Source organism: Bombus pascuorum, chromosome 1 (assembly GCF_905332965.1).
Source record: "Bombus pascuorum chromosome 1, iyBomPasc1.1, whole genome shotgun sequence".
Lineage (NCBI taxonomy): Eukaryota > Metazoa > Arthropoda > Insecta > Hymenoptera > Apidae > Bombus > Bombus pascuorum.
Window position 1 is genome coordinate 2,493,202 of NC_083488.1, and position 15,205 is coordinate 2,508,406.

Consider the following 15,205-nt stretch of genomic DNA (forward strand, 5'->3'; position numbering starts at 1 on the left):
AAGGCTGTGTACAGCCTACCGGCCAATCGATGGAATTAATTTGCATAATGTATACATGCGAAAGTGTATGTTCCACAATGCTCTCCGATGCTGTTGTTACCTTTATCCGATGATATCGAAGGAGATTGGGAGGATTCACGCCGCGTTTGTGCGCGATGCAATTAAAATTCTTGATAGGATTTTTGTGGTACGATGGAAGCGTGACAGTTTAATGACAAGCACATATATATATCGCACTTTTAACGAGCCGGGGAAACATATCGATGGAATCGCAATATCAGCTCTGTGACGATTAACCGTTTCATTAAACGCTCACGGAATGTATCTATCCACTGGTTCGTATTGCGCATTAATATTTATTTATAAATTTTTCTCTGGAGGTTAAATGAATTTGTAATGCTATTACCATTCACAGTTTATTTGCATCATACGACACGTTAAGTAAGTAGCGTACGATTTGAAGGCTTCGCTTTGCTTCTTATTCATCTAATTTTCGTTCAAAGTTACGGCGGAATGCCGATATTTGTCGGTGTATCTTCCGATTCGCTTTGTTCTCGTGCTTTTTAGACACTCGTAACAAAAATTCTAATCTAATTCGATGCGATGCATTGTAATAAATGACGTATAAGGATTTTACAACCTTACCGATGTAACGAAGAAGAAATTTTGACCATTCGTAATTCTTATCAACGATCGACGACTGAACAGTGTAATCGAACCTTTGGCATTCATTTTATGGAAATATGTTTATGTTGGTTATGTAATGAAATTGCAAATGCACGTTGCAAGCAAAAAAGGACATTTTATACCTCTTAAATCATACGATATACGAGAAATGCAATAGATAAGAGTATTAGCGTATAAAAGCGTAACGATTAGAAATACGCGATACGTTGTACATCGTCTCTTTGTTTTCGAATTGCGACGAGGCGGACATGGAAATCGGTAAACGTTTCGGTACGAGAATCCAGATTTCGAATGGCAGGTATATTTTCGTAGCATTATTCTTCGAACTGTGGAAAAAAAAATAAAACAGAAATTGCTATGATTTCAGTAAATATGGATCGTGGTGCATCGGCCCTGCAAGGTAATTTACAATCGAGCGAGGGCGCGAGTTTCGTTCGCGGTTGGTCGAGCGTTGTGGTTGGTTCGGCCACGGAGTGCGAGCGCGACCGATCGCTACCGAAGACTGCCGAACGCGCGAAGCGCCAGCGCTGAGCCAGAACAGAGCGCTCGGGTCAAAATATATTCAGTATATTCTAAACAAGCGCGCGACGTGCTGACACGTTTTGTTTGTGCGCGCGAACTCGTGTCTCGCCAAACGAAACGCTGAAATATCAACGGTGACTTTTTACCAGTGTTACGATTACTTAAAATCAGTGCGTACGAAATCAGTTTGAAATTTGTTCGTGATCTCTCGACGAATCGAATGACATTCGCGTGTTAATTTGGCGGTAGAAGATACGAGAGGAGAGACTGCCAACTGTGAGTCCGGTATTATACGCGCTCGCGATTTGTTGTTAACTATCTTTCTTTCTTTCTCGTTCTTTCTCGTTCTTTTCTTTTGCGTTCATTCGTCTCTTTCTCCGATTTCTTTTCTCTTGCACTCTGTTCTCTTCCCCTTCTCCGTTTCTTCGTTCATCTTTCGCGTACGCTTCCTTCAGTTATTTTCTCTCTCTCGAATGTCTCGTTCGTTGTCTCTCTCGTTCTCTCCGACGTCGTCTCGTGGGGTCAGTGTCTGCTCGATCGGATCCTGAGCAGGAACACACACCGGAGGAGGAGGAGGACTATCTCCCTCATCGCGAGAGTTCGAACCACACGCGCGCGCGCGCGCCACGCATGCAGCCACGCACCTTCCAAATCAAACAGAATTACAAATCGTTTCTCTAATCGAGGGAAGTTTCACTTTTTGACGACTTCCGGTGGAAAAACTGTAGCAGTGAGACCCGTACGTCGAAACGGGCAGGAACGTTCGAAAAGCCGCGGGCCAATCATGTGGATTCGCTGACGACGTGACATCTCGACGACCAGTGAATCGAATCGTCGGCGAACCGACGAAAGCCTTTCGTTTCGGCGAAAGTATTTCTCGTGTCTGGTGATCGACGTGTGAGATTCTCGTATCTCACATATATACTGTTTCAAGTGCAGAAAACTTGTACTCGTTATCTCTAGCTACTTTTCTCGTGTTTCGTTTCTTTTTCTTCTATTCCTATCCTTTCCTTTCGTTCTTTCTATCTTCGTCTCTTTCTCCGTCTGATTCTCATATTACATATATCTTTGTCACGACTCTAACCTCTGTTGTCGCATTTGCTGTTGCCGCGCTCTTCTCGACGACTATTTCTTACTGGTCGAAAAAAGAAAGGACCACGCGAGTGATTGCATATACGGGAGAAACAGAGAAACTCCCGTGGAAGGGAATCGACGATTTGAAGTCTGTGTTTTTGTTTACTTAGAAGCGGACTGCCCACGCGACATCGAAACGTCCAAGATAAGGCGAAAAACATCCCGTTCGAAGAATACGTCGGTTGTTGACGTTTTTGCAACAGAGGTGAGTACATACTTTTCCTCGTTCGTTCTACCGTTCACGCGACATTCTTTGACGTGCTGTCATTGTCGCGTTTGTTTCTATCGTTACGCGCCAAAACGCGTTCTTACGTGTAGGTATACGCGAAGGAAACATCGTTCCACGAATCCACTGTAGCGGAACGTGGCTCGTGCTAGTGAGTATTTTTGCGATTGCGATGCAAGAAGATCGTTCGATATATAGACTAACGTTTGTCGATGGAATATTGTTGAAAATAATATTACGTATTTCTTCCCTCTGATTTTGATCAAAGCGAGTTATCTGTGGCGCCATTGGCGTATACGACGGAAGGTCTGAATTTTAATGGCCGAAGTACCATTCTTGTTCCAATGTTTCCTAACCTACATGTTCTTGAATTTTCGATACGTACGATGCAACGTCAGGCGTGTAAATATAAATCGCGGGTTGTTCGAACGGGGAAATCTTCGAGAAATCGTGTTTTTCTTTTTTCGGCTGAATGACGGGTAATTTGAATACACTCGGATTCCCGCGGAACGTATGCCCTTTGATGGCACGAATTAGATTATTACCATGCGGAGTCTTTATTATTCGTTCGACACCGACGGCATCGACGTGCACATTTGTCACGTAAATGAACGGAATATAGGATTACTGTAGCGCCATTGTGCTACTAGTTTTGCGTAATTCTGTTTGTATCACGTAAACATTCACTCACCAGATTTTGTATATACATACGTAGTAAATATTATCGGTCCACTTTGTCCTGAATGAAGCCAAAGCGAACCTACTACATAATATTTACGCAATCACTAATAATAAATGGCCAATAGAACGCGTCGCTAGTATTTCAAAGGGGACTGAATATTCGAGTTAGAAAACGGTACTAGGAGTAAAAGAAAGTTGTGTAATATAACTTTCTTTTTTATTAGAACGAAACATTAGTTAGTGGTCGATTAACTTGTAGCATACCAAGATAGGAGGGTTATTCAGCGATGCCGATAGTGTGTAAAATTAATCTCTTTAGCTTCCATGTTTTTAATTACGTTTATAAAATTCCGAGATCGTATAAACATTTATAATCTAGTATGAACGGAGAACCTACATATTAAATAAATAATATTTATGTATAACAAAATTAATCTCACAATTTTCACGAATGATAACTTTGTTAAATCCAACGAGTACGTTAGTACGATGAACATACAATATAAACTAACGCGATAATACAAAAGAACCACACGATGTCTTTTTATCGTTAACGAAGAATATCGATCCTTGATACGCTAAAGATTAAAGATATATAAGCCGATTGAGTCCACTTGTCGGAACGTGAATTTCTGTTATGTGTTTGAGAAATCATAGTTATCGAAGAGAGAGAGAGAGAGAGAGAGAGAGAGAGAGAGAGAGAGAGAGAGAGTCGACGATTCCTATTGTATGAACTCTAATTACACGAATTATTTGTCTGGAGACGAGTCGAAACTAATGGAATTTTAACGTAGACAATAGCCATTAAAAGGTAGCCGTGTTGGATGAACGAAATAGCTGGAAGTTTCTCTTTTCTTCGCGTACAAACAAATTTACAAACAGATGCGATCGAAGACACTCGTCGATCGAATCTCGTTATTTCCAAGCACCGACACTACTAGCATCCGTCGTGTAATCAGAGTTGGTCACATGTTAATAATGTCGAACAAGCGTTAGGTTGGTTGCTTCGAGGCGTTGACGTAATTTTTGTCGAAGAAAAATTGCAAAGTGATTACAAACGAAGAGATATTAGGTGCGTTGTAACTGGTATTCACGAGGTGTTTTATCATTGAGATTCGAACTGATTTTACAGACAAGTTGTTTCGAGCGATAACAGTTATCACCGTCGTGGATCGCTTGTATATGTAAAATTAACCTAGTTATTTATCGGTCGGCATACGGTGAAAAATGAATGTGTCGTTAATTGAAGATGCAAACGATTGCGAACATTCGATTCGTGCGGCATTGATACGGAGACGAGAATTATTAGTAGGAATTAGCATACAAGAGGAAGGAAGAATCATCTCGGATTTGCTTTTCTTATTTAAAATTTATGTGCTTGGTAATATTCCAATAAATCTGTTCGCGGGATGAATAAGGAATTTCGTTCTCTTAAATCAAAGTTGTTTGCTTCGAGTCGTTTTACTGTAACGGTTTTGTTACTGGATTATATAGCATTACGAATAATTTCGTTATATTCCCGAGATTTTTTTTTCATGGATTGCTTATTCAAATGGAACGTCTTTTGAGTTATGTCTGTTAGGTTCATTAAGGATTCTGTAAAACAGCACATCTTTATTTTCCTTGAACGATAAAATCATTCTGTGATTATTATTTTTATATACTTTTGCACATGTTTATTTCATATTTATTACCCGAAATACGAAATTTATTATTTCTCATAATTATTCCAATCTAAATATTAATCTCTTCGTGAACGTTGGATTTTTGCGAAGATAAATTTCACGGAATATGGAATGATCGAAACCGATATTTTACAGTAAACATTTCATCTTCAGCGTTTCATCTCCAACATATTCTCGAGAAAAGGATATCTAATGGCGTTAAATCTTACGAGAAAGGTGTCCATGTGGAAAATTTAAATTGCTGCTCCTCGATAATGAGGGAGAAAGGATCAGCGCACCTGAGGTCGTTATATTCATTTTTGGTTTATCTATCTTATTAAAAGATTTGTTCCAATTAGGGGGGATATCAACTAGACGTCGTTTAAAAAATTACATGTAACAGATTTTCTATTGTATCACGGTTTTTATATAGTTTTTAGGTGATGAAATTAACAGAAGGTATTCGGATATGTTATTTCGTATCGAGTCAAATTATTAATAGATGCGTTACAGTATACATTATACATAAACATTTTTCTCGCGTATTGCTCATGTTACTCGTATTAATTATAATATTCATATATAGTTAATGAATAATAATGTATTAAATTTTGCGCCTAATAATATATTTAAGCAACGCTCCAAAACAGAGATAATAATTTAGCCAGAATTTCATTCAAACGGCAGCCAACTCTTAATTTAATTTCCGTAGAAAGATAATCACGTGTAACATGAAAACGACTTTAAAAGTCTATTTAAAGAAACGAATATTGAAATACGAACAAATTAATACATGCTAGTAATTCGTAATAATGATTCGTATAGCACGAAAAGAAACGTGAATATTGGTTTTGCGAAAAGGTGATATTTACCACGCAATGATCCAACTAATTTATAAGGAAAAATTGGAGAAACTGTATTTCCGTTATAAAAAAATTATTTATATTTAATTTGAACAGATACGTATCATTTTGTACATTTTATTTTTATCTTCTATATCTTCCATATGTTCAACTCCTGAATACAACATATTCTTCGTGTCCCTACAGGCGAATACGTATCTGCTTTTTCTCATCATTAACATTTTTATAGCCATGCACTACGTAACAATGCACGTATATATCAGATAACAAATATTCTATATCACTATTATCGTCATCATCATCGACATCACATGGAACATGTTCCATACCGCGCATAGTCGACGTGCTCCACATCTCTTTACATCGTTCATATAATATTCGAAAGTACACCAGCCTCGTAATTTGTTACATTTTCTGGTAAAATATTATTTACTTTATTGCCAAAAATGTTACTATTACAACAAATATAAAACTACTTGCAAGAGAATATATCACTCTTGGCCAGCTTAGAAAATTTACAAAATTTCGCTGACGATATCAACTGACAAAAGAGCTATCGTAAAGATTTTCGAAACCTTCGCGTTATTTTAAATCCAATCGTATTTTCTTACTATCAATAAACTTCGTAAATTTGACGAAAGTACGAAAAAGTTGTTGATACTGATTGATTACTCGTCTTAGGTGTATGCTAAGATTCTCACGAAACATCAAAGATCTTTTTGCTCGTTAAGACACAAATGAGATTAGGACATGAATCGTTGCTTCGGAATTAAACAAATCAAGATTACGTACGAGTAAACGACGAACGATAGTAACTTCGTGGCAAATCATAGATCTTAATTTCGTTGTAAATGGCAGATGGTAAGGTCGTGTCGTGGCGAAGATTTGCACGGGTCGCAACAAGTGTTTTATCCGAGTCGAACGACGCGTTATTCGTTCGGATGAGCACGAAATCGCGTACCTCGCCGTCGTGCTGCTGGTTCGCTGAGCGACGAAATTCGCCTGTGCAACGGCCCGTGCGACGAAGTTCGTCGAATCGAAAGTCAGTCTGCGTTTCCGCGAATCTCGGATCTGTCGGCGCGGAGCTTTTTATCGCGCTGGAAAAACAAATTCACGAAGGCGCTCTTATCTATCTCGTAGCCTGCCACAGCTTTGTTCGTTCTTGCTGGCGAGAATTAAATAGACACGAAGATTCGCGTTCCATCGACCGTCATGGATTATTAACGCGTAACGTGTCACGGTGTTGTAGACGCGTAATTGAATTTTAAAAGAGGAGGCCGTGGTTCGAATTAAGTGTACACGTTACAGTTTATTGTATAGGCTCGAGGCAGGGGTGTTTTATGAAACTGGGGCGAATTATACGAGCTGCGTGGAAACCACGCTGATCAATTCTATGAATTTGGAAGTAGGGGAAATTGATGGTGTTACGTTATGTTTCAAATTTGTTTAGTAGCGTACGATTATTTATGTCATCTCTTGCGAATTTACGAAGATAAATTATTTATTTTTAAGAAATTGGTCAACTTCGGTCCTAACAGATTCGTAGGTCCGAATGAAAGCGCATAAATAAAAACTTATTAAAATAACATAACGTATGTGGCAACCGACACTTTCTAATTTTGTGTTGCAGTAGCTTCTACTCCCATCGATTTCAATAATAACGAACGATTATCTAATGCCGTTACGAGATTATTACGATATTTCTTCTACTTTCTCACGTTCTTAAAAAAAGAAAAAGAAAATGAAAAAGGAAACTATCATGTAATCCGAATATCACCTGTAGTTGAGGGTTTTATTGTTACAGTTGATCTCGTTCGTTTAATTCTAATCGTACATCGTACGCCTCCGATATAATTTGTTCACCTATCAGTTTCTATCATTTCGGTAAAATTTCGCGGCTAACCGTCGATTTGTCGCGGCGCGCGTAACACGCCGAGGAATTCGATCCGCGAGAGGAGAACGGTTCGAGAATGCCTGGAGCAGCGCGCGGATTGCATCACATCGTCAGCCGATGCGAGGTAGGTGTTAAAGTCCTCTCCCGGTAATCTTTTATTTACTCCGCGAGAGGCTGGTGTCGCAGACGACGGACACCGCGATCCAGAACCGCGGCACGCTACAAAAATACTTGTTACAGGAAATTATGCAATTAACCAGGTATACTTTACCTCTGGCGATATACCTTGTGCATGCGGTTGCGAGAGAAAAAAAGAAGAAAAATGTTCGAACCGGGGACACCGGTTGCGTGCACACGCGCAAAGTCGTGTCTTTCTTGTCGAAAATCGCGCGCGTGGTTCGTTTCATTTTGATATTCTCCAACTTTTTGTGGAAATAGCCTACGCGCAGCCCGGTACGTTCGACTCACTGGCGAAAACAAACTGTCTTTTCCGAGAGTTCGTCGATGTTGTATATACAAGATGATTCATAAATGACGTTAAACGGTTCGCCGGTGTACTTTGCGTGTCGCAGTTAAGAAGAAGGTTCTAATTAACGCGAACGACGCTGCCGAAATCTGGTCATTTGGAGTCGTAAAAGAAAATAGATGGACGCGCCAGATTAAAGACGTTTGTTTGTTACTGGGTACTTGGGATTCTTCCGGAGCAAAAATTGTTTTGGAGCAGTATCTGAGAGGATTTCTGGTGTTGTATCTTACCGAGGGCTTTTACGATTACGCGAAAGACCGTAGAGTACGCGAGGCATTTAAATAGTTTAGCTTACTTTTCCGAAATCCCGTTATCGAACAAAATTCGTTCCGTGACGAGTCGTTAAACGCTTGTCACGTGAGATCCGATCTGCTCGATAGATGGACTAAAATGTCACGGTACGATGTTTTGAAGCATGCTGTACCAAGTTGGAAGTATCTGTACGCGATGCTGCGAATCTCGCGAAATGTCAACGTGGCGAAGACAGCGGATGAATCGTGAAACTGGGATCGGAATTCATGGGACAGCGAGGAGCGCGGCGCGTGTGTCGGCTTGGATGTTCTCCTGCGGAGGAAGGTCTCGCCGCTGGCAGAAGCGAGATTGCGTAGCTGAAAGTTTACTCACGCTAGACAAATGTCGTGGCGCAGCGGCGGCCGCATTAGTCAGTCCCATCTGTCAATAATTATTATCGACGAGCACGTAGCCGCCGCGCCGCGTCGCAGCGTGCTGTGCCGCGATCGCGGCAGACGGCGGCTGTACGCGTTATCCGAGAAAACACGAGGCGACGCGATATCAACGACCCGTAGATACGCCAGCCAGAAGCTCGACAGAGAAGGTACGATTAAGAGGACGTGGAAGAGAGACGCGGAAAGAGAGAAAGAGAAGTGAAGTGGGATAGGCGAGGTGAAAGAATGGGCGGGGGAATGGAGAGAGGGAGGACAAGAAAGAAGGAAGAGGGAGAATCGTCAGAGCGAGTGAAAGATAGAGAGAGAAGCGGTAGAAGAGAGCCTACTACTCTCGTCACTCTCGTCACTCTCGTCGGTCTCGTGTTAACGAGAAAGCCGAGGAACGTCAGAGATCTTATTTGTCCGTAGTGACTTATAGACGATCCTCGTGACGTTTATTTCGCGCGCGACCTCGAAATTATCAGCCGATCGAGAATTTCGAGGAAATCGTTTCTTCCATAGAGTTGCCGCTTCGGCTTCGTTCGCCTGGCGTGTCATTCATACGAACGTTGAATTATTGAAAGTGCAACGCCTCGACGCGCCGCTATCGATGGCACGCGTGCGTCTGCGAGATGTTCGCGCGTGATACCGCGCGAAAGCCAAGCCGTGAGATGAGGAAAACCGGCTGGAAATCGGAAAATTGCGCCGACGTGGCGGGAAAGGACGTGGCGCGGTACACGAGGGAACGGGAGAGATCGACGACGAGCGGTAATCGTGTTTTCCCTCCGTTTACCGGGCCGAGATGCCACGCGAATTCGATAAAATGCAACGACGACGTATATCCACCGAAGTGTTTTATTATACATACTCTTCGCAACCGAAATGAAATGGGCGGAGAGAGGCTGGCGAGGACGCTGCGTTCTTCCTACCGTTATTACGCATTTTCTTTGCCGGCGTGAATCGCCAGCCTCGTGGCAGTAGTAACTTTACGTAACCAGGAGCTGCGTTTCTCTCTCGATGGGGTATCTGTTTTTCTATCGATGCGCTGGAACGTTGATTGTTCGACGAACGTGCACGTATATGGAGGGATAGGGATTTTCGTCGTAAAGCCGACGATTCCCAGCGAAACGTTCTTGCCGTTTCGGTTGATTGCTTTCGACGAATCTTCGATCGTTCGGCGAAAAATAAAGGAAAGAAGAGAAAGATAAATTAAGAAAAAAGTAGAAATTGCAAGAACGACGACGGTGAACGAGAAACGTAGCGATCGTGGCACGTGGATCGATGCATCGTAACTCTCGTACGATCAGATACGTACACTTTACAATTAATTTTCGTTATCCTGATAATTAGATTTTCGGCTGTTCGTTGAAATTCAGAAATATTAAAGTAAACTTACATTATGTGCCAATTTTCACTAGATTTTATCATTGTCGCTACTACCAAAACATCGGAATCGAATAAATTGAACGGAATATAACTAAGTTGACCGTGAATTTCTATCCAGGAACGATTTATTTCAATTGTTTTCACAGTCAAAATTCGAAGAGTTTCTAGATTGTTCATTGAACACGTAGCTCGAATTGCAACTAGAAACGATTCTGTTTTCGGCTCTAACATATGGCGAAAAGCCTTTTCTGTTTATGGTTTCGAAAATTTATCGCCAACTAGTTCGCACAATCTGATTCGCGAGCGCTTAGTTTTAACCTTTATGGGTCGTTTGTCTTTCCGCAATTACGCAACATCCAGCGATACGAAGCGTTTTGACAGACACCCCGTTTCTCGCGTTCGAACGTTTCCGTCGAAACGACGAATTTAACAGCTGTTTTCGGCTGTGCTTCGACCACAGAAATTTGAAATATTCTAGATATATTGGAACTTCAAATAAATTTAGTCTTCTAATCTTTGTACAAATATTTTGGACCCTCTCGTTGTTGCCAACCGTTCCCAGGGCCAAACAATGCTTTAAATTATATCAAAGTATTTAGAGAAAATATTGGAAACGCGTATTAACGCAACAGAACCTTGATTGTCGTAGCATTGATTCGCAAAACAATCGATTATTAGGAAATTTGTATTGCTGTAATAAATAAATAACGACGAATAAGAGTTACTTGATAAGATTCAAAATGAAATGTCGCATCGATGGAATTTTCGCCGTTAATGAATTAATATTAAAAAATATTGTAAAATAGCTCGGAATGAATGGTTTCTTCTGGCAACAAAATGAAAAGACATTCGATTATGCGAATAGCGTGTAGCACAATCCCGTGTACTATGATTAGTTGGGATAATCAAGCTTCCACTGTAATATCGTGAGAAGTTAAAGAGGCAGAACGAATACGAATACTCGCGTGGAAACAATTCTCGAGACAATTTCGCAGAAATTGGAAATTTGTTTAAACGCTTCTTTTGCATAAACATCGTTCAGGCAGTTTGTTTCATCTGTATTTTCTCTTCGTTTACTTGGAATCTTCGTAGCGTAGAACGAAGTTTTCTCGCGTGTATCTTTTATATCGTGCGTGAATTTTTCCTTACGTTTTGGACGATATAGCGAAAATATATAAGCGGCAACGAAAGAGTTTTCAGAACTTTGGATTTTGTTACTTAGCTCCGCTAATTTCTATTAGATATACTTTGGATTCCGGGTTCGTTCGATCTTTCCATTTCGCGTAGGAGCTTGAATCTCATGGGATTTACTTTCTTGGATCGATGCGAAGCCAAATGGAATTTCTGCGTCAGAAGTAACCCGTGAAACTGCATAGTAGACGCTATAGCGTTTTCATATCACCTTTTATCCTTTGCAGTTGTATGATAAATTCGTTAACGCTGTAATTCGAAGAAGCACAGAAATTTTCATTTCTCGTCCCTTCTTTTTATATCAGTAGCAAGAATAATATAATTTGTTTGACTGAAAATGTAACGTACGAAATATTCATTTCATACTTTTCCCTTCGCGAATATTCCGTTAAATCCACTATTCGTCTATTTTCCTTTCATATATTTTTCATTCTGTTTTTTTTAGAATATACGTAAAAACAAATAGCAAAGACGCAACCTCTATAAGTGTCGTTAACCTCGTTCGTGCAGGTGGACTTCGGTAATAATAACGCTGGATCCGTAATTGCCGTTGGTGGTTAAACAGACTGATATAGTACAAAATGAGACGAGGTTGTCGTTCTGCTCCGACGTATCATTTGTCATTCATGACTCTTTCGCTATTACGGATTAGATCTTAATGAACTGATCGTTCGAGCGATTTTTTCTCATGAACAATGCATCTAATTTCGATTTCATCGTCGAACGAGTTTATATGCGCTACGAAGAACGCTACGTGAATTTTATCGAAACTATGTATTGTATTTTAACGCTCAACTATACAGCATTGCTTCGTCATAAATGACAGTTTCGATTAAATTCAAGTTAGGTTACGTGATTTTAAGGTATTCTGTTTTCGTTTCTATTTTACGTCGTACGCGATAAACGTTATAGATGACGTTTATCGCGTAAAATATCGAAGTGCTCTAAAATTAAATTCAAGACGAAGCTGTTGCGGATGACCCATGATACGAGGATACCATTTGAGAGTTAATGAGTTTCGCTGTACAGTAGAACTCTGTTTATTGGAATAAGATTTTCGTTACTGTTTGAATATAGTACATTCGTAGTAATAATAATAGAATATATACAAATATATATCTGATTACTTATAGCATTGGGTCCTCTTAAGAATTCTTTCGAAGAATGTGTTCATCATAGTGCGGATTATATAAATTTATCTCAAAATAGGCTTTGATATTCGAACGGGTTGATTATTGAATAAATAATTGGAAGAAATTTGTATTATATACACGTGTGAGTCGCAGTTATACAAACTGTTTGTCTTTCGATGGATTTAGATGAATGGAATTTCACTGCATTTACATGTATGTAAATCTTTTTTCTGCCTTTAGTTTATCTTTTTATGCAAAAACTCGTTCATACGAGATCGAGTAAATTACAACTGATAACTAAAAAGCAAAGGAACATGTCGTTTTAAAGTAACATGAGTCTCAGCTGGAATAAATGTATTTGCTTGAAAGTACAAGCACGAACAAACGAGGGCCATTGGTCGTGCGGTCGTTAATGATCTTACCATTGAGAAAAAAAGAAGAAAAAAAAAAAAAAGAAAAAAAAAAGCGTAGCCGGCATGATTAATCGTGTATCATCGCGTATCGAGCATCATTACCATAAGTATATCAATAATGTATATCGACACCATGAACATCATCAATATTAAATTAATCTGCAGTTCCAACAGTCGTATCGAACAGAATTCAGAATCTTCTTCGATAATAATTCTTTCCTCGATCTCTGTGTTCACCTTGGTGCGTCTCGTGGAAGAACCGGGTACTGAACTGGATACGACCGATTGGAAAAACAAGAAAACTAGGCAGCAGTCAGCGTAGTTTTCAAGGTGTGTACATGTATACGTTTTAATGAACTTTCTCGATCGAATAAAAGTGTCACTCGACTATCGGCGTACCGAGGTACGACACGTTTTCCTTAATAATGTCGATCGCTAGAAATATTAGCACGTGCCTGGATTCATACGAGCCTATAGATTCACGGATTTATGGGTGATAGTGAAAAAAAAAAAAAGAACTACCATGTAGGATAACATTGCTCGGATGCCTTCGATCGGGACAAGCATTAAAATCTTCTGGCGCTTGTCTGCCGGTCTCAGAACTCGTTCGATGAATCACTGCCGCGTTTTCTCGTCGCTCGGGTAGGTAGCTACATGAAAATGCTAATCGCCGCAAATGGCAGCCGCGCGCCAACGATAATGAGCACTCGCCGTTGCATCTTGGATTCGAAACGACTCATGTCGCGCACGATCTATAAATTTTTCCTCTCAGCTGTTCGTCCTTGAACTGTTCAACCCTTTCGTTATCCCTCCATGCTTTGTTTCCATGCTGTTTAATTTAAATTCTAATTAACAAAAAGAAAGTGTGAAACGTTTGAAAGTGTTCCGTTTGAAAGTTGTTGCAATTGCGATTTCATGTAATTATAGGATGAATGGTTGTTTAGTAGCGGTATGATGTTATTTGGAGAATATCGTTAATATCCAGGGTGTTGGAAGTACTCGTGTTGCAAGTAATCAGGTTACGAGATCCAATCAGTTGAAGAATAAATGAAGGGCGTTAAGGCTGTCTACGTTCATTAACGGAAGCCACTGAAGAGCCATGCTGAAGGGGAGAGATCGGACGGTATCCCTATGGGAAAAGATTTTCTTATAACGGATAGGCTGCGTAATTGCTCGCGACGTAAAAAGAGGGAAATTGTCTCGAGGATGGGAGAAGCCTCGAGTGGAAAAATCCTTTTTATTTCCTTCTTATCGTACTCGCTTATTGCGCTTATTGCAATAAGTGCTATAAATATTAATGTGTTTTTCAAAACGTAGCAATTATTCTTTGACGGGCAGAGATTTGTAGACGGGAAGCTAGAAATTTTAGAAAACGATTAAAACGTGCTGGAACTTTTTTTTTTTTTTGAGGTACGTACAGGTACAAGAACGGGTAGAGATAGAAAAATCAGCGTTATAGGGTCGATTCTCATTTTTCACGGACTTTATAAAGTATCTGAAACGAAACCACAGAATCGAGTTACTAACGAGCGTGCAGTCGATCATTTTTGTAATTCATGGTTTCTTGATTATCTCTGTAACCTTAGACTTTATATTCGATTGTTCTCCAGCCAAGATACTACGAGAGATTAAATAGAACAAGAAGATCGTTTAGTAAAAGTACTTTGTGAAAGTTGAGAATGTTTACGCGAAAGTATTGAAAACGAGATTAACATGGTGTACAATTTCTCAAGATAAAGGAAATTCCTGCCGACATCCTTGTAGCATGCGAATTAATGACATTAGCAAATTTAATATGGACTTAATTAGAAAAGTTAATCGTTCACTTTCCTCTTTAATCCTTCTGCTAATAAATAGATAAATAAATACACCATGTATATGCGAAGCTGGCGTATCTTTGTCTAATCTGTTAACAGGAGAAGTTTGCCAAATCTCGATTATCAGATCTCTTGCGAATGATGCTTAGCTCGCACGATACATCGCTAAGAGGATTTGACAAGACACAACGTAGAAATTCGCTCGTTCGCGTCACGACCGATACTCCAAGAATATTCTTGGAATTCTTCGATTCTTCGCACATTCTCTATCGACGATCTTAACGTTTGTTACAAAATCTTCGCACGAGATGCGTCTGTCCTTCATCCTCTTTATTTCACCGTATAGATAAATAACATACAACTTTAATCGATGAAATTATTATCTGGTTTCGCGTTTATTCTA

General features: G+C 39.9%; 1 protein-coding gene across 3 annotated transcripts in view; it reads left to right on the forward strand.

Annotated features, from left to right (window-relative positions):
• Positions 1–1,275: 1,275 nt before the first annotated feature.
• The window catches only part of LOC132916113 (uncharacterized), a 139,579-nt gene continuing 125,649 nt past the window's right edge, over positions 1,276–15,205 (forward strand). Inside the window, exons 1-2 of one of the 3 annotated variants that reach the window (XM_060975901.1) lie at positions 1,276–1,494; positions 2,454–2,548. The gene's annotated coding sequence lies outside the window, so the exon portion shown is untranslated. Of the gene's footprint in view, positions 1,495–2,358; positions 2,549–15,205 lie in introns of all 3 variants that reach the window. The other 2 variants (XM_060975900.1, XM_060975899.1) reach the window with 2 other exon arrangements.